Raw genomic sequence first — 21,232 nt, 5'->3', positions numbered from 1 at the left:
TGTTTGTTAAACCAAGAGGGCCTATTTGTAAGTGCTACCTACAACAGCAGTTCATCCAAAGGGAGACTGGTTTGCCTGTAAATCATGTTCTGCGCACTGTGTGAACATTCAAGCGGAGGACCTTGGAAATGTGAAATGGAAATAACATAGATGTCATGCACCATTGTTTACAAAACCAATACTGTGTTAAAGTGATCGAGAAGGACGGTTATATTGCATTTCTATTACTGAGGCTGAATGTGTGCTGTCAGCGTGGCCTGTAAACATCGTATGTTCACTGCTCAACTGTGGAGGAGTTTGGAGATTATTATTTGGTATTGTTGATCTGAATAGTGTTTAATTCATGTAATGATAGACTATAAAGGCAAATACACAGAAGTACATATTATGCTTTACAATTTTACTTTCTAACAATTCTAATACATTTCTAATAAAAAAAAAAGATAGATGTGTTTGGATGCTCTGCCAGTTGTATTGTTTCACAAAAAAAAGTATTTGATCTTTATGATGTATTTGTTCACAAGCATGCTGTATATGCCCTCTGCTGGACAACTGTACAAGCCACAACTTTCCTGCCAAACATGAGTAGCTTTCAAGTATCTCACTTTTACCAGTCACGGCACCTTTGTTCCCAGTTACGATCAATAACAATTTCCAGATGTGACATTTTTCCCCTGGAGTACCAGAGTATACACAATATCTTTCGCATTTCTGAATTCGGAGATGTAGATTTAGTTCATCTTTCTATTTCTTGTGGGCGGTGCTTAACCAGCAGTCAGATATCTATTTAAACCTTCTATGGTGTTAGGAATTAGTTCCCAGTCCATAAATACTCTCTCACCTTATTATCGTGCCTCAAAGATACCGATTAGATAGTTCCCACAGCCATACCATAGCTTTATCTGTGATGTAAAATACTACAGTATACAGGATATCATGCACTACATGTCGTAAAATTCCCTCATGCTGCTGTCAGTAAGACCTGAATACAGTATGGTAAAAAGCTAAACAATTTCTTTGTTCAATGATGAATGTATAATTACACTCAAGAGAAAACAGGATTTGTAATTAAACAATGGTAAAACATTTTGTTTGTTTCCTGCCAACGCCATCAATGCAGCACTACGTTTCCGAGAAAAAAAAACAGAGTGCTGTGTTACAGGTGCTGCACTTTTTTTTGTGTTCACTTCACACACAAAAAACAAGCTGTGCCTTCAGGACATCTCACCCAGCAGGCATATGACTGCCGCAGCAGCCGTACTGTAATCAGAACCCGTTGGGTTTGGAGCAGTTGCCCTCCAATAACCAAGCACAATCCCTCCCCTCTTCCCCAGACACATGCACGAGCATACACACACACACACACACACAAACTCTCTCTTAATCTCTCTCTCTCTAACCAGACCCTTCCTTTAGGATAGGGGGGTGGGGGGGCTCTGGCTGGAAGTGTCTGCCGGACTATTCCTCTCCAAGTTCCAAGCATACGGCACAAGTCAGGGGTCATCGGTGTGTAACGACCTTGAGACAGCGAGGATCTGTGTGTTCTACATGTCTCTCTTTAGTTTGCAGGACCAGGAGTGGGATCACGACTATAATGTTACACCCATTCACTTCTCACACTGACTGACCGATCCCTGTTACACATGCCAAGCTTGGCCCTATGACCGACCAGGAAGTCAAGGAGATTAGCTACAGATGTTAGCTACATGCTTGTGATGAACAGAGGGAAGGGACTTGGGTGTGGTGACCATAATAAGCTAAATAGAGGCTCACTCAAATGGTATCACATGACAATTGTCAGCTAATATAACTTACTATCTGATAGTGTCATAAATGTGTTTCAAAATACAAAAAAGGTTGCAATTATCATGTTATCATTTAATGTAAGGCATCGCTATTGCAACATATGTCATGTCTAACTGCTCTATAAAGGGTTAGCCTGCTGAACATGCCATTTCTCCAGATCACATCTCACAGCAGCCAGTACAGTACTTGTGTTATGGTATCTATACTTTGATCAAAGTTAAGACGTCCCCATGAGTGTGTTTGTTGTTGTATGTTTACATCCAAGAGGAGCTTTGTCTTACTGGTAATGTGAGAAACTGCAACAGAATCTCAAATAACGGATTACCTACGGAACTGACGGAGAAAGATGGTTCGTTCATGCAATAACCAGCCATTACAGGCTATTGCTGGAAACGCTTGGCTAAATCCTAACCTCTGAACTTTGTCATTTGGCATATAGAGGACCTGATTTTGTGTTATTGATAACCCAGTCAACTATAACACATGTGGAAAGAAAAAACCTGATTAGGATATATTACAGCAACCAGCTAATTAATCAGGTATGCTAGATTAGGGTTGGAACCAGGTGTAGGTGAAATGTTTTAATAAAACACAAAACCCAGAACACGACACTGACATAAGGCTGAAGACAGATACACAAGAATAGTACCAACTTGTGAGTGAACCTGGGAGAGTGACATATAGTGGGGCGAAAAAGTATTTAGTCAGCCACCAATTGTGCAAGTTCTCCCACTTAAAAAGATGAGAGAGGCCTGTAATTTTCATAATAGGTACACTTCAACTATGACCGACAAAATGAGAAAAAAAAATCCAGAAAATCACATTGTAGGATTTTTAATTAATTTATTTGCAAATTAACTTGCACAATTGGTGGCTGACTAAATACTATTTTGCCCCACTATATGTGTCTTTCCGTCTTTCATTTTGTTGAGATGTTTTTCCATAACGGGGTCAAATTTTGCTAGTAATTCAACCTCTTTTAAGAAGTTTCCATTATCTGGTTGGAAGAGTTTGTCTGAATGCTAGGTTTCTTTCAGCCAGAGACTGAGTGATAGTTATTAAACGTGAAAGGACATCCCACAATCTCTTTCTTTCAGCCTCCAAAATTGCCTTTTGTATCTGGTCAAGAGTCTGTCCCCTACTTAGGCACAGATCAAGTTCGCTCCACTTATTCATATTGTTTGTGTGTTCAGGACTACCCTCGTGGTGTTTCAAAATGGCGTTGATATTTGACCAGTCATTCACACCTTCCTTTATTATTTTGTAGTCTTTTGTAGAAAAGAGCTTACAGCTAAAATAATAAACTGTGTTGTTTTAGAATGAGTATGAAAGCCAGGCCCTGGTCATCTTTTCCCCATTTGACAGCTGTCTCTGTAATAAACCTGAATGGAAACCTCTTCTAGACTTGTCTTTAGGCTCAGAAAAATCCAGTCCTGGTTTGAATGGACCTCTGCACACTAACTCAGTCCTCATGAAGTATTTTAAGACTGGGGGCCAATATGCTGGCTCATTTGGTGGAGCAGAAACTGTTCTATTAGGGTCTGAGCTACTTGTATCTGATGCTGGCTGTACACCTCTTGTTGAGCTAGTACGTGCTGAGGCTGCCTTCAACTGGGTCTGTGTTAGTACTTGCTGAAGCTGCCAGTACTGGGTCTGTGTTAGTATTTGCTGAAGCCGGCTGTACTGGGTCTGTGTTAGTACTGGATGAGGCTGGATGTGGATCAACTGAGTCAGTGCTTGTACTGGCTAATGATCCAGCATCTCCTCTACTGACAAACTTAAGCATAGCACCTGTAAAGTATAGATAACAATACTATTATTAATTTTATCATCTGCATCAGGCCCATTCAAACTGGCTCCCCCAGATTTCCTTTTATAAAATTCCAAATATAAAATAGTATTTATACTATGGCTTGACTGAACATTTGATGGTTGTTATTTACTGAGAGATGTGCATCCATATTGCCCAGTATGCCCAGCTAATCAACGTTTTAAATTCAATATATAAATCAATAGTCAATGTCAATCCATTGCTTTCCATCTTGTATTAGTCCAGAGTTGTAACTAAAACTTGACTGAGAGACTAGATAATCATTGTCTTGTTTTAAAATGATGTGCGCCTATGAGGAGTGCCAAAAACACCCAAGAAAGCAATAGCAAGCAAGACAGACCAAGAGATGCACTGCCCAGCTAGGTTAGCAAGACAGACAGACTAGAGAGAGATGCACTGCAAGCTAGCACATCAACTTAACGCTACTGTTTTTGGCTGACATCAAACTTGTAGAGGAGAGAATAAAAGTTTATCTGATTGCTGTTCCCGCAATTCACTCTCATGGTGTTTTTCGTTCTGTTTTTGAGACCAGAAGGACAGTTCCGCTTCATCCTCTCATCGAAATTGAAAACATTGACACTTTGACACGAGAGGGAGGCAGGGCCCTTGCGTAATTTGTGTGGCCCTATGCAACTTTAATTTGTGTGGCCCTATGCAACTTTAATTTGCATGGCCCTATGCAACTTTAATTTGTGTGGCCCTATGCAACTTTAATTTGCGTGGCCCTATGCAACTTTAATTTGCGTGGCCCTATGCAACTTTAATTTATGTGGCCCTATGCAACTTTAATTTGTGTGGCCCTATGCAACTTTAATTTGTGTGGCCCTATGCAACTTTAATTTGTGTGGCCTTATGCAACTTTAATTTGTGTGGCCCTATGCAACTTTAATTTGTGTGGCCCTATGCAACTTTAATTTGTGTGGCCTTATGCAACTTTAATTTGTGTGGTCCTATGCAACTTTAATTTGTGTGGCCCTATGCAACTTTAATTTGCGTGGCCCTATGCAACTTTAATTTGTGTGGCCCTATGCAACTTTAATTTGCGTGGCCCTATGCAACTTTAATTTGTGTGGCCCTATGCAACTTTAATTTGCGTGGCCTTATGCAACTTTAATTTGTGTGGCCCTATGCAACTTTAATTTGCGTGGCCCTATGCAACTTGCGTAGTGAGCGTATAGGGATGCCCGTCTCTGAGTCAACCCCACTCAGTCTCCTCACCCAACAGAATGTGTTCATATAGACTAGCTGTAGCTGAACAATCAGCTCCAGAGGACACGAAGGCAGCTGCGTACCGTTCTCAAACCCTTGCTCACCAGGGATTTTATGTTCCGTCTGGCCTCTTCAACGATGTTGTAATGTACTGTGACCTGAACTGCTCTGTGCTGGCTCAGATATTATATTTCCACATTTGCCTTTCCAGCCTGGTTCCAGCAAATCTAAAGCCTGTAGAAATGTGTAATAACATAAACCTCAAACAGGTATCACAGTAATAAACAGAACATACACATTTCAAAAAGAATAATGACAATAGCACGTGGTTGAGTATGCAAGGTGATGTTTGTGGAGTGCAGATGATATTGAAGGAAGAGCCATTCATAAACAGGTACACAGTACAGGAGGTGTGAGGTTTAGACCTCGTCTTCAGTTGGTAAAACAATTCTCAGTTTCCCCTTTTTCTTTGTGGAGCTGACCAGAAGAGAGAACTGATTCCCTAACAAACTCTCACACCCTCTGGGTCTAAGTGTACATGGGGTGTCTTTGCAACTTTGCATGGCGACTGCCTGCCTCTCCCATGACCTCCTCTGACCCTCATCCTCCACTCAGGGGACACATCCTGTACCCACTACTGAGCTGAGCCAGACCAAGCCAAACCGAGCTGTAGTGCACCAGCCTGGTCACGGATCTACCATAATTGCTGGAACCATGCTGGAAAGGACGATGTGAAAGAAAATATGTTACACATGGCCCACGTTCACCAGAGATCAAAATGTCCCCCTTCTAACACTGAGAACATTGTCCATTTCTATTTGTGTGTTGGCTCTCCTCGACGCTACAAGTGCCAAATAGTTTTCCCTTACAAATTGACCAAAAACTACATAAATTCACAAAGGATCCTCTTGTGACCACCATACAACAGCAGCCAAATTACAAAACAATGTGTTTTTGCCAACATCGTCCCCTTGAGGGAAGATGAACAGGCGGTTTGCACAACATGGGAGTCAAGGCCGTAGGACAAGGACCAAGGCCTCTCCACCAGCAATGTGACTTCAACAGAGGGGATAGTGCTGACAGTTAATAACACAGAGAAAAAGTTACAATCTGATCTACATGTCTAATTAGGGCACTCAGGGAGCGGCGTAAGCCGTCTGAGACATGCCTTCGTCTGTCTTGGATGCCAGCGGTTCTGATTTGCATGGTTTGGTATAGAGGGCTTGTGGAGCAGCGTTCCAAGCTTAAAAACATGCATGCAGCATCTCTTAACCCCCCCTTGTGGCTGGAAATGAAGCCATCATCTCTGTAAATAAGACGACTGTGTCTAGAGGGGCAGGTGAGACAGGAGCCAACCCCCCCCCCCGCAACACCTCCTCCTCTCCATCCCATGTACCTGTTTGTGGGGGCATCCTGCCAAGCACCAGAGACTTCTGAGAAGATCTTACTCACCCATACCATCTACTGACACTGTCATACTCATTCATACCGCACGCAGACATTTTGTGTATTTTCATCTTTGAATAACTGTCAGACAGACACACACACAATTGCGCGCACACACACACACTCACACACACACCACACACAGAGACTCTAGCCCCAAACACTTAGCTTTCACCTGTAACTCTTCAAACCTGTTTCACTTGATTGTTAAGTGTACAGTACTGGGCTTTTAGTGCGCTCCTCTCCCTTTAAATCTGAGAACACACACAGACAGACGGACAGACACACAGACAGACGGACAGACACACACACATGGAGGTGGACACGTCTCCTTCTCCTCCAGTCTGAAATTCTAACAAATCTGATGGATTTTCTACACAAATAAAGCCCAGCTCGCTGCCTACTGTAATAGGATGAGGCTTTAAAGACTTCAAACGACAGACACTTTGTTTTAATGTTCAGCTTCCGCTTCCGTCTTTTACATTGCAGAAAGAAACGGGCATGTGACAAATTGGGTTTATGTGGTGTCCTTTGACTCCTGACCTGTGAATTTGATAAGCCCTTGATTGTTTTGATAGAGGCTTCCGGCTTGGGAGGTGTCATTGAAGTCAAGTAAAGGAGTGTGAAAAGGAAGGAGACATTTTAAATACATTTTAATGATCTATACCAGGGGTATACAAATTTGATCCTATGAGATCTGGAGCGTGCTATTTTTCCATTCTACCTGATAATTATTTGCGCACAGCTGGTGTCCCAGGTCTAAATCAGTCCCTGACTCGAGGGGAGAGAGAATAAAGTAGACGATGTACACGTCCAGATGACGTGTACATGTCCAAATATGGGCCTCCGGCCAGGACATCCTGTTCCTGTTGACACGTGTTAGAGGGTGTGTTATTTTATATCTATATTGCATCTATTCCTTTGCAGTTGTCATGCTGATTGATGTCTAGGGACCTGGTTGAACTGGGGGGATGTGTTTGAACTTTTGAAAGAGTATGGCCCCACACCCCCAGTTGTATTGCCCTTATGGTTGCTATCTAATGAAGCAGGAATGTCCAGGGTTTTGGCTGTGGCAGACGCATTATAAATAAAAGGCCAGAACAGGGCATGCGACCCCAGAACAGTAAACAAGATTTTTAAATTAACATGGATTTTGTGATCAGTGGCAAAGCTGTGATGACTGTAACAACGGAAGCAGGACCGCGGCTGAAACATAGAGAAAGGGCCAAGTATAATGCCACAATATACGATGCGCCAAAAAAGCAGTTTCTGAGTGTGTATAGAACCCAGATACCGCGCGCAACTGCGCTGAAAGATGAAGTGCTGATGTCTAATGGACAGCAATGGGGGTATCTGTTTGATTACCTGGCCTGTAGAGTGAACCTCTATATGGTAGCCGAAGGAGAAGAATATACTGACCAGACATTAGGAGTGGACTATGGGGTTGAAGACTGGATGGTTTTTCGCAAGGTTTTGTGTCCCGAACTGAGACGTATCACCAAGGGGTATAGCTTGTTCACAGGCTATGAGACGCGTTGAGAAGGTGCCCCTGACTCCCAAGGAAGAGTATTACACAGGGTGAAAATACAAAGAAAGAAAGGACTTCCATGTGGCTGAATGGAGTTCTATATCAGCAACGAGGAAACCTGCAACCAAAACATTCGTGATGGAGGCCTGACTGGGGATTTTAGGTTGCGCATGCTTATTCCTTTTAAAAGTTGGGATTTAATGGAATTGAAAATGTTGGCATTGTTGGACGCTCTGTTTGTACAGAGCCAACAGCGACAGAGCATTGTTCATGTAAGGAAGTGCATAATATATACGAATCCCGAGGATTATGATTCAAAGGAGCCCCAAGAAGGTACATCGTCAGAAGAAAACTAAGTACGCGGCTGCGTTAACCACGCCCTGATACCCAGAGGACTGGTTCAACAATAAAAGGAGGGTCCTTAAAACCTACAGTTCTTCACTTACGCATATACACCCTAAGGATTCTATGCCTCGCAGCCCAACATTCTACTCCCCCTGGCAAGACCCACGACACCCACTACATGTACACAGCCTGAGGACGTGTTTGATGGGGTGGTCAGTACTATTTTTGTGGACACCATCAAGGCCTCTGTAGCCACGCTTTTAGACGTGGTGATTGGAGAGTATATACGAGAAAAATGCATCGGTTGTGAGATTAATCACCCCAGCCAGCGCTGGCATCCATGCCTATACGAAGATACTACTTCTTCAACCATTTTGAGGCGCTGGTGAAAAGACTTTGGTCCTGCAGGTTTATACCATCGCTGGTCAGAGCCCTGGAGTCTATGGGTCTTGTGCCGTCTATCTCCAGAGTTTACGGGTTAACCGAGGCTTTCCTACATGAACTGAAGGAGGCGATCTACATCCACGAGAAACTCAAAGAAATCTGACACACCCTGGTGGACAATAACAAATACAGGGAAGCTGTGGTGGCTGATGTGATGACTTTCTGGCTCAATAAACCCCAAGAGACCGAGTGACAATTTGTTATTTAGATGTAAAGCAATGGGTGTATACGATGTTAGAGAGAATAAATACATTTTTTATTTTGCGAGAACTTACAAATGTTATGTATCAAATTATTGAAAATAAAGTGAACAATATATCGTTCTACACAACCCACAATTCCTGGACTAATGTAGAGCGTGTGCTGAAAATGGAACAAATCATGAATCATGTACGACATGCGGGGGCGAGAGTCTACAATGGACACAATTGGTATCCCCTCTTGGGGATGATTCTGACGAACTAGAAACAACTTTGTCTAAGATTTTACTTTATTTGTTTGAAACATCATTTAATTGTAACATGTATCATATTTGTTGTTTATATACTTATATAGCGGATGTGTGTGTTTTAATAATTCAGCGACACAAGCCTGTTAATCTAAACCAAATATACAGGGTGTTGCATGCTGTGATCATTGAGAAAACGGGGACATGTATCCTGCAACGAATTGTCTGTATATGTAATACATACTGTTTTCTTGAAAAAAAATCCCCAAAATGAAAATGAAATATTTGTCGTTGTTTGAAAGTGGCTCATTAACGTTATTGATTTTACTTTATTTGTTTGAAACACCATTTAATTGTAACATGTATCATATTTGTTGTTTATATACTTATATAGCGGATGTGTGTGTTTTAATAATTCAGCGACACAAGCCTGTTAATCTAAACCAAATATACAGGGTGTTGCATGCTGTGATCATTGAGAAAACGGGGACATGTATCCTGCAACGAATTCTGAATTGTCTGTATAGGTAATACATAATGGTTTCTTGAAAAAAAAAAAAAAAAATGAAAATGAAATGTTATCATTATTGGAAAGTGGCTCATTAACGTTATTGTACCTCAGAGAGGCAAGAAGGATGGCAGAGCAGATGTTGAAAAACATTTATTATAATCCCTCTAACACTGGGTCTTATGGGGGTAAGGAACGTTTACAGAGAGCTATAGCCGAAGAAACAGGTAGCCGGTTAAGCGCTGCTAAAGTGAATGAGTGGTTATCAGAGCAGGATGCACACGCTCTACATAAACCCGTAAGACAACAATTTCCAAGAAATAGAGTTTTTTCTACACAACCCTTGTCCCAATTTCAGGCGGATCTATGTGACATGCAGGCCCTTGCAGATAAAAATTATGGAAATCGCTAATATCTATAACAGTTATAGATATTCTCTCTAAAATAGCTTTTGTCAGGGTCTTAAAAAATAAGAGCGGGGCAGAGGTGACCCGGGCCTTTGAATCTATCTTTAAGGAAGGAGGAGCCCCCAAGAAAGTGCAGACTGATGGCGGAAAATAATGTTTTAATCATACTTTTCAGAAACTCATGAAGAAGCACAATATAGTACATTTTGCCACAGGCTCGGATTTGAAAACTTCAGTTGTTGAACGCTTTAACAGAACTCTGAAGGAGCGGATGTGGCGCTATTTTACAGCTCACAACATGCATAGATATATGAATATAATTCAAGATTTAGTAATGGGGTACAACAACAGCTACCATAAGAGTATACGTATGAAACCCTCCGAGGTCTCTTCTGAAAACTCTTTTCAACTCTTTAAAAATCTGTATGGTTTGTTCCCCCTTCGCCATAAGAAAAAAAATTATTGTGGGGGACTTGGTGCGTATATCCAAGTTGAGGGGTGTTTTCGACAAAAAATATGAGCAAGGCTACAGCGATGAGTTGTTCACGGTTACCGAATGTCTGCCATGCATACCCCAGGTCTACAAACTAAACGATTATGACGGGGAATTTATAGAGGGATCTTTTTATGAGAAGGAATTACAGAAGGTACAGTTGGGTAAAGACAAAGTCTTTCACGTGGAGGAGATTCTAGATCAAAAGAGAGAAAAGGGTCAAAAATGGGTGCTGGTCCGCTGGAAAAACTGGCCCCAAAAGTTCAACAGTTGGGTATTAGAGTACGATGTGGTGGAGGCATCGGGGGTTAACTTAAACCCTCATGCATGATAAAATACAACATCATTCACGTGTACACAGGAGTGCATCATGGAACACAGCGGATTCTACCTGACTCTCCCCAGTAATGTGTCTGCACATATATATCGTAATAATCAGAGTTCGAATTATACAACCAATTTTCCAAAGCCTATAGAGTTATCAGAGGCCTGGGAAGTAGGTCTCAGCGAGATTACATACCCCCATAGCTGGATTAATATCAAAGATAAGGACCGTGATTTTGATTGCAAAAAGTTATCGGAACCTGCAAAACTTATTAAGGTTAAAAAAGGGTTCTATAGAACCGTCGACAGGCTTGTCTCCGAGTTGAATGAACTCCTAACACTGAACATAAGGAAATATTCCTGATCTACAACCCTATACATAAACATGTACAAATCTCAGGAGTTGCTGCCGGGGGAATAAATACTGGCGGTAATTCAGCCTACATGTTGTGGATGGGTCCCAATAAATGGACATATGTGAAAGATAAATTATTCCCATTCCCTGCGGATATACATGCAGGATTTTACAACATATTTGTGTATACCGACATCATATCCTATCAAAGGGTCGGAGACAGCTGTGTGCCACTCCTGAGAACAGTTCATATAGACGGAAAGGATGGGGACATAGTCACTGTCACCTACGACAAGCCACACTACGTACCTGTAAGCAAGAAATATATTGAAAACATTCTTGTTGAGCTTAAAACGGATCAGAACGAAAACATAGAGATGGTACTAATATTGCAAACGATGCCAAAGTGAGTCTCATTAATTACTCAGTGGCCACCATCTTCTCCCAAGTGGATGTGACTTTGGGGGAACGTCTAATCAGTCAAAGCAGTGCCACATACCCATATAGGGCCATCATGGAGTGTTTACTCAACTACTCCGAAGACACTCTCAAGACCCAATTCAGTGCCGGGCTGTTTAACAAGGATACTGCAGGAGTCTCTGTGGAATCGACAGACCCATTCACCAGTGCAAACAAAGGACTGGAGGCACGGGCTCGCTACTGTGCCGAATCTCATGAGTTTCATCTGCTAGGCCCTATACACAATTTTACAATCTATTCCTGGCTACCGGGAGGCATCTAAAAGATCTCTCTTTACCTATTGACAGAAATGATTTTGCAGAGGGTGACACATTGTATGCTTTCATTTTATCACCTGATGATGACACCTCAGGAAATCTGTCTGTGGTGTCCCAAGGTAACCTTGGTAACCTTGGTAACCACTTGTTTGTTTGCTGTAGTATACTTTTGAGCCGTTTTTGGTCAAAAATTCTTTAATAGATTTGGGGAAATGTGAAAAACTGGGGGGAAAGCCATAGGAATCAAAAAAAGTATAGATTTTTCTTCCTCCTTCCTCTTCTAATGTCACAGCTAGCCAATGTTCACCCGGCATGTGTTTAGGATGGGTATTGACAATAAACATGGCCGGCCGCTCCGGTCATTTCTCAATAGATAATTCAGCACAAGCCAACACTCCACAAAATTGTTTTCCAATCAGTCGGCTCATGAGCCCTTCCAACTCTTGGGTATTCATGTCTTTGCTCAACGATTCTTAATAATAATTTATGGTGGCCACCTGTCTTCGGCTATTCACTTCCAAGATTGAGTCAGAGCATGCATAAACAATCATGCCAACGGTGCAGGCTAAAGGTGTACGGAATCACATTTCCAGCCTGAGGTTACCTTGGGACACCACAGACAGATTTCCTGAGGTGTCATCATCAGGTGATAAATTGAAAGCATACAATGTGTCACCCTCTGCAAAATCATTTCTGTCAATAGGTAAAGAGAGATCTTTTAGATGCCTCCCGGTAGCCAGGAATAGATTGTACAATTCTCGCACAGATATGTTGTTATTAAATTGCGGTTGAGAAGCTATAGCAGGGACCTGACGTACATCCTGACACAGAGCTACATACTCTGCATTGAAGTGTTGAAAATTAAATGGGTTTTTATTTAAGCTGCCCGTATTAGAGGCATGATCAACCAAACCTATAACCATGTACATGTATCGTGGTAAAGGGCCTAGAAATACGTTTTCTTGACTGCAGATTCTACTGCCCACAGTTATGCTAAAGGCTTTCATGGTAATTCTTTGGAGAGGGAAAAGGGCATTTCCTTTCATCAAAGCCTGTGAATGACCCAGACGAACTGCCGGAGACACAGACACTTATTTAATATAAAGCGTGGCCCCCAACACTTTTAAACCTAAGTCCCCGTCCTGGGCAGACATTAGGCAAAACTCATCCTTGGCCCTGGTTAATTTTAGTTTTAAATCAACCGCATTTAAGAGTAAACGTTCTTGAAAGAAAATGTCAGAGTGTATAGGGCCTAGCAAATGAAACTCTCTAGATTCGGCACAGTAGCGAGCCCGTGCCTCCAGTCCTTTGTTTGCACTGGTGAATGGGTCTGTCGATTCCATAGAGACTCCTGCAGTATCCTTGCTAAACAGCCCGGCGCTGAATTGTGTCTTGAGAGTGTCTTCGGAGTAGTTGAGTAAACACTCCATGATGGCCCTATATGGGTATGTGGCACTGCTTTGACTGATTAGACGTTCCCCCAAAGTCACATCCACTTGGGAGAAGATGGTGGCCACTGAGTAATTAATGAGACTCACTTTGGCATCGTTTGCAATATTAGTACCATCTCTTTTGGTCACTTTTCGACACAAATGCACCAAGGTGTTGTTGAGGTCCAGATAGTTGTCACCGTGGCCTGGTATGAAAAACTCTATGGGACCATTGTCTGTAATGGCAGAGAGTGGGGCTATCTCCACATAACTGGACTTCTCTACTGAATGTTGGGTTAAGGGGGCCGTGAAAGGATCGAGCTCTGTCTTTATAGCTTCAGAGGACATGCGGTGTAAAAGAGCCATGGTGCTTGTTCTTTTAGAAAATACTTCAGAGTATTTTATAACCGTTTTTGATCCAAACCTCCTCACTTTACCCCGTCTTTGACTTACTGAGTTTCTTTTAACTGTTAATCTCCGTTTTTTTAGGCGCAAGCCTGCGCCTTATACCCGGAGGGCTCTTTTTTGGTCTTCGAGACAACATCATCCGCCCCGAGCCTTCTTGACGCTCGACATCTGGTGACGCCCTTCTGGTCATAGCATTGGCTACAACCTCACTTACTATATTTTTTGCTGCTGATTTTAAATGCGGTTTGGCTATGCTGAGGCCTCTCTTCATAAACGGTAAAACCATCCTAAAGAGGTTACAAAATATACCTCCTATCCCCGAACCGTGCATGGTTGGGGATCCATAATAGCGGGTAGTCCATTACCCACTTGATCAACATAGTATGAGACATAACGGTTAGGGTCGAGATGTCGGTGTTCCATAACCCTTTTTAATTTATTTGTATTATGTAAATAAAATATATAATACTAACATTATATATGTAGAGAAGTTATGGTGGGTCTAAAGTGGATTTTTACAATCGTTTTACCATAAGTAAATTCTATGTTTTCGTTCTGATCCATTTTAAGCTCAACAAGAATGTTTTCAATATATGTCTTGCTTACAGGTACGTAGTGTGGCTTGTCGTAGGTGACAGTGACTATGTCCCCATCCTTTCCGTCTATATGAACTGTTCTCAGGAGTGGCACACAGCTGTCTCCGACCCTTTGATAGGATATGATGTCGGTATACATAAATACGTTGTAAAATCCTGCATGTATATCCGCAGGGAATGGGAATAATTTATCTTTCACATACGTCCACTTATTGGGACCCATCCACAACATGTAGGCTGAATTACCCCAGGTCTTTATTCCCCCGGCAGCATCTCCTGAGATTTGTACATGTTTATGTATAGGGTTGTAGATCAGGAATATTTCCATATTGTTCAGTGTTAGGAGTTCATTCAACTCGAAGACGATCCTGTCGACGGTTCTATAGAACCCTTTTTTAACCTTAATAAGTTCCGCAGGTTGCGATAACTTTTTGCAATCAAAATCACGGTCCTTATCTTTGATATTAATCCAGCTATGGGGGTATGTAATCTCGCTGAGACCTACTTCCCAGGCCTCTGATAACTCTATAGGCTTTGGAAAATTGGTTGTATAATTCAAACTCTAAAAGTATTAAGTATTAACTTAAGGGGGCTGAATAATTTTGCACGCCCAATTTTTCCGTTTTTGATTTGTTAAAAAAGTTTGAAATATCCAATAAATGTCGTTCCACTTCATGATTGTGTCCCACTTGTTGTTGATTCTTCACAAAAAAATACAGTTTTATATCTTTATGTTTGAAGCCTGAAATGTGGCAAAAGGTCGCAAAGTTCAAGGGGGCCGAATACTTTCGCAAGGCACTGTATATGTGCAGACGCATTACTGGGGAGAGTCAGGTAGAAGCCGCTGTGTTCCATGATGCACTCCTGTGTACACGCGAATAATGTTGTATTTTATCATGCATGAGGGTTTAAGTTAACCCCTGATGCCTCCACCACATCGTGCTCTAATACCCAACTGTTGAACTTTTGGGGCCAGTTTTTCCAGCGGACCAGCACCCATTTTTGACCCTTTTCTCTCTTTTGATCTAGAATCTCCTCCATGTGAAAGACTTTATCTTTACCCAACTGTACCTTCTGTAATTCCTTCTCATAAAAAGATCACTCTATAAATTCCCCGTCATAATCTTTTAGTTTGTAGACCTGGGGTATGCGCGGCAGACATTCGGTAACCATGAACAACTCATCGCTGTAGCCTTGCTCATATTTTTTGTCGAAAACACCCCTCAACTTGGATATACGCACCAAGTCCCCCACAATGATTTTTTTTTCTTACGGCGAAGGGGGAACAAACCATACAGACTTTTAAAGACTTGAAAAGAGTTTTCAGAAGAGACCTCGGAGGGTTTCATACGTATACTCTTATGGTAGCTGTTGTTGTACCCCATTACTAAATCTTGAACTATATCCATATATCTATGCATGTTGTGAGCCGTAAAATAGCGCCACATCCGCTCCTTCAGAGTTCTGTTAAAGTGTTCAGCAACTGAAGTTTTCAAATCCGAGCCTGTAGCAAAATGTACTATATTATGCTTCTTCATGAGTTTCTGAAAAGTATTATTAAAACATTATTTTCCGCCATCAGTCTGCACTTTCTTGGGGGCTCCTCCTTCCTTAAAGATAGATTCAAAGGCCCGGGTCACCTCTGCCCCGCTCTTATTTTTTAAGACCCTGACAAAAGCTATTTTAGAGAGAATTTCTATAACTGTTAGCATGTAGCGATTTCCATAATTTTTATCTGCAAGGGCCTGCATGTCACATAGATCCGCCTGAAATTGGGACAAGGGTTGTGTAGAAAAAACTCTATTTCTTGGAAATTGTTGTCTTACGGGTTTATGTAGAGTGTGTGCATCCTGCTCTGATAACCACTCATTCACTTTAGCAGCGCTTAACCGGCTACCTGTTTCTTCGGCTATAGCTCTCTGTAAACGTTCCTTACCCCCATAAGACCCAGGGTTAGAGGGATTATAATAAATGTTTTTCAACATCTGCTCCGCCATCCTTCTTGCCTCTCTGAGGTACAATAACGTTAATGAGCCACTTTCAAATAACGATAACATTTCATTTTCATTTTTTGGATTTTTTTTTCAAGAAACCATTATGTATTACGTATACAGACAATTCAGAATTCGTTGCAGGATACATGTCCCCGTTTTCTCAATGATCACAGCATGCAACACCCTGTATATTTGGTTTAGATTAACAGGCTTGTGTCGCTGAATTATTAAAACACACACATCCGCTATATAAGTATATAAACAACAAATATGATACATGTTACAATTAAATGGTGTTTCAAACAAATAAAGTAAAATCTTAGACAAAGTTGTTTCTAGTTCTTCAGAATCATCCCCAAGACGGGATACCAATTGTGTCCATTGTAGACTCTCGCCCCCGCATGTCGTACATGATTCATGATTTGTTCCATTTTCAGCACACGCTCTACATTAGTCCAGGAATTGTTGGTTGTGTAGAATGATACATTGTTCACTTTATTTTCAATAATTTGATGCATAACATTTGTAAGTTCTCTCAAAGGAAAAAATGTATTTATTCTCTCTAACATCGTATATACATAGTTACCCATTGCTTTACATCTAAATAACAAATTGTCACTCGGTCTCTTGGGGTTTATTGAGCCAGAAAGTCATCACATCAGCCACCACAGCTTCCCTGTATTTGTTATCGTCCACCAGGGTGTGTCAGATTTCTTTGAGTTTCTCGTGGATGTAGATTGCCTCCTTCAGTTCATGTAGGAAAGGCTCGGTTAACACGTAAACTCTGGAATAGACGGCACAAGACCCATAGACTCCAGGGCTCTGACCAGCGATGGTATAAACCTGCAGGACCAAAGTCTTTTCACCAGCTCCTGAAAGTGGTTGAAGAAGTAGTATCTTGGGGGTTCGTATAGGCATGGATGCCTGCGCTGGCTGGGGTGATTAATCTCACAACCGATGCATTTTTCTTGTATATATTCTCCAATCACCATGTCTAAAAGCGTGGCTACAGAGGCCTTGATGGTGTCCACAAAAATAGTACTGACCACCCCATCAAACACGTCCTCAGGCTGTGTACATGTAGTGGGTGTCGTGGGTCTTGCCAGGGGGAGTAGAATGTTGGGCTGCGAGGCATAGAATCCTTAGGGTGTATATGCGTAAGTGAAGAACTGTAGGTTTTAAGGACCCTCCTTTTATTGTTGAACCAGTCCTCTGGGTATCAGGGCGTGGTTAACGCAGCCGCGTACTTAGTTTTCTTCTGACGATGTACCTTCTTGGGGCTCCTTTGAATCATAATCCTCGGGATTCGTATATATTATGCACTTCCTTACATGAACAATGCTCTGTCGCTGTTGGCTCTGTACAAACAAAGCGTCCAACAACTCCAACATTTTCAATTCCATTAAATCCCAACTTTTAAAAGGAATAAGCATGCACAACCTAAAATCCCCAGTCAGGCCTCCATCATGAATGTTTTGGTTGCAGGTTTTCTCGTTGCTGATATAGAACTCCATTCAGCCACATGGAAGTCCATTCTTTCTTTGTATTTTCACCCTGTGTAATACTCTTCCTGGGGAGTCAGGGGTACCTTCCCAACGCGTCTCGTAGCCTGTGAACAAGCTATACCCCTTGGTGATAAGTCTCAGTTCGGAACACAAAACCTTGCGAAAAACCATCCAGTCTTCAACCCCATAGTCCACTCCTAATGTCTGGTCGGTATATTCTTCTCCTTCGGCTACCATATAGAGGTTCACTCTACAGGCCAGGTAATCAAACAGATACCCCCATTGCTGTCCATTAGACATCAGCACTTCATCTTTCAGCGCAGTTGCGCGCGGTATCTGTGTTCTATACACACACAGAAACTGCTTTTTTGGCGCATCGTATATTGTGGCATTATACTTGGCCCTTTCTCTATGTTTCAGCCGCGGTCCTGCTTCCGTTGTTACAGTCATCACAGCTTTGCCACTGATCACAAAATCCATGTTAATTTAAAAATCTTGTTTACTGTTCTGGGGTCGCATGCCCTGTTCTGGCCTTTTATTTATAATGCGTCTGCCACAGCCAATACCCTGGACATTCCTGCTTCATTAGATAGCAACCATAAGGGCAATACAACTGGGGGTGTGGGGCCATACTCTTTCAAAAGTTCAAACACATCCCCCCAGTTCAACCAGGTCCCTAGACATCAATCAGCATGACAACTTCAAAGGAATAGATGCAATATAGATATAAAATAACACACCCTCTAACACGTGACAACAGGAACAGGATGTCCTGGCCGGAGGCCCATATTTGGACATGTACACGTCATCTGGACACAGGGCCATAAATCAACATTTTGATCCGTGCCGTCTACTTTATTCTCTCTGAGGGGAACAACGAAAAATTGCAGTGGAACTGGCTTCGAGGTCCAGAGTTGAGTTTGTGGGATGTATACTATACTGGAAGTTCCCGAATCACAAAGTGGCATGCACTCACCCATCATCCATGCAGTACCTCTACACTCTACACTGTTATAAGCAATGAAATTGCAGCTAGGTGCCAGTGGGTGATTATATCACTTAGTTCAGCCTCAGCTGCTCAATTCCAATGAAATGGTAAATGACATCTCCCCAGGCGAGGTACACGACCCTCTACCACTTGTGTCAAACAAGCCTGTGAGACCCTGAGGCAATCAAAGATGATATGCACATCCAAAACTTGAACCTGAAACCCTGACAATGACTTGGAGCGGAAAAGTCCATGGCCCCCTGTAACAAGTTAAGACGCACTCTAAATGAAGCACGGCTGGCCAGACAACGTTTCCACCATTGCCTGCTCTACATCACGTTAAAGGGAACGTCCTGGTTATTCAATCACTCCAACTGTTATTCACTCACTCCAACTATTATTCTTTTCACACACACATACTGGTTGTAAACTCCTAATTCGGCACACAGTCGGCTCCTGTGTCACAGCAGTGGCTCTTGCATAAAAGCCATGCTATGTCCATGGCATGTTAGAGAAAGCTATTTCAGTGTAACTGTTTTGTTTGTGTAGCCTGTAAGTTTTACCTTCATAGTCACTGAGCTGTGAGGCTTTTCCTTAAGCTCACTTAGGACAAGGTTTAGTTTCAAGATATATTAGTGGTATGTACAGAATAAAAAGGGCTTGTGACATGAATAAGAATTTACAAAAGATTGCTTTCAATTCACTAGATGAATGATCATGAGCACTCAGCTAGACTTAGCTAACATTCGCAACTAAACTTAGCAAACAAATGACCATCTAGTTGACCACACACGGCAATTGCTTTACATTTATTATAACGGTTGGATGACTTTGGGAGTTTCATGTAACCATGGTTCTATGAACTAAGCGACTCATTCAGCGTATATATTTGTTTTCAGCAGCAGCAGCGCAAAATATTCAGGGTTGACCCAAAATTGTTCAGGGCTAAAGGCCCGCAAGCCAATGCTTTGATCAGGATGACTTAAAAAATCGCATGAGTTAGGCTAATACACTACATGGCCAAAAGTATATGGATACCCCTTCAAATTAGTGGATTTGGCTAGTACAGTCCCACCCGCTGCAGGTGTATAAAATTAAGCACAAAGCCATACAATCTCCATAGACAAACATTGGCAGTAGAATGTACTGAAGAGCTCAGTGACTTTCAACGTGGCACTGTCATAGGATGACACCTTTCCAACAAGTCAGTTTGTCAAATGTATTCACTGCTAGAGCTGCCCCAGTCAACTCTACATGCTGTTATTGTGAAGTGGAAACCTCTAGGAGCAACAACAGATCAGCCGCGAAGTGGTTGGCCACACAGAACGGGACCGCCGAGTGCTGAAGCGCGTAGCGCATAAATATCGTCTGTCCTCGGTTGTAACACTCTCTACCCAGTTCCAAACTGCCTCTGAAAGCAACGTCAGCACAATAACTGTTTGTCGGGAGCTTCATGAAATGGATTTCCATGGCCGGGCAGCCACACACAAGCCTGAAATCACCATGAGCAATGCCAAGTGGAGTGGTGCAAAGCTAGCCGCCATTGGAACTCTGGAGCGGTGGAAACACGTTCTATGGAATGATGAATCATGATTCACCATCTGGCAGTCCAACGGACTAATCTGGGTTTGGAGAATACTACCTGCCCCAATGCATAGTGCCATCTGTAAAGGTTGGTGGAGGAGGAATAATGGTCTGGGGCTGTTTTTCATGGTTCGGGCTAGGCCCCTTAGTTCCAATGAAGGGAAATCAACACTACAATGACATTCTAGATGATTCTGTGCTTACAACTTTGTGACAACAGTTTGTGGACGGCCCTTTCCTGTTTCAGCATGACAATGCCCCTGGGCGCAAAGTGAGGTCCATACAGAAATGGTTTGTTTAGATCGGTGTGGAAGAACTTGACTGGCCTGCACAGACAAAAACACTGCGAGACTCCAGGGGCCAGGGACGGTCACTCTTTGCCAGGGCATGGGAGGGTGGGGGAGCGTTGGTGTTTGCTACAGGGGGCCAGGGACGGTCACTCTTTGCCAGGGCATGGGAGGGTGGGGGAGCGTTGGTGTTTGCTACAGGGGGCCATGGACGGTCACTCTTTGCCAGGGCATGGGAGGGTGGGGGAGCGTTGGTGTTTGCTACAGGGGGCCATGGACGGTCACTCTTTGCCAGGGCATGGGAGGGTGGGGGAGCGTTGGTGTTTGCTACAGGGGGCCATGGACGGTCACTCTTTGCCAGGGCATGGGAGGGTGGGGGAGCGTTGGTGTTTGCTACAGGGGGCCATGGACGGTCACTCTTTGCCAGGGCATGGGAGGGTGGGGGAGCGTTGGTGTTTGCTACAGGGGGCCATGGACGGTCACTCTTTGCCAGGGCATGGGAGGGTGGGGGAGCGTTGGTGTTTGCTACAGGGGGCCATGGACGGTCACTCTTTGCCAG

This window comes from Oncorhynchus gorbuscha, linkage group LG16, assembly GCF_021184085.1.
Source record: "Oncorhynchus gorbuscha isolate QuinsamMale2020 ecotype Even-year linkage group LG16, OgorEven_v1.0, whole genome shotgun sequence".
Taxonomy (NCBI): Eukaryota; Metazoa; Chordata; class Actinopteri; order Salmoniformes; family Salmonidae; genus Oncorhynchus; species Oncorhynchus gorbuscha.
This window is presented reverse-complemented; position numbering follows the sequence as displayed.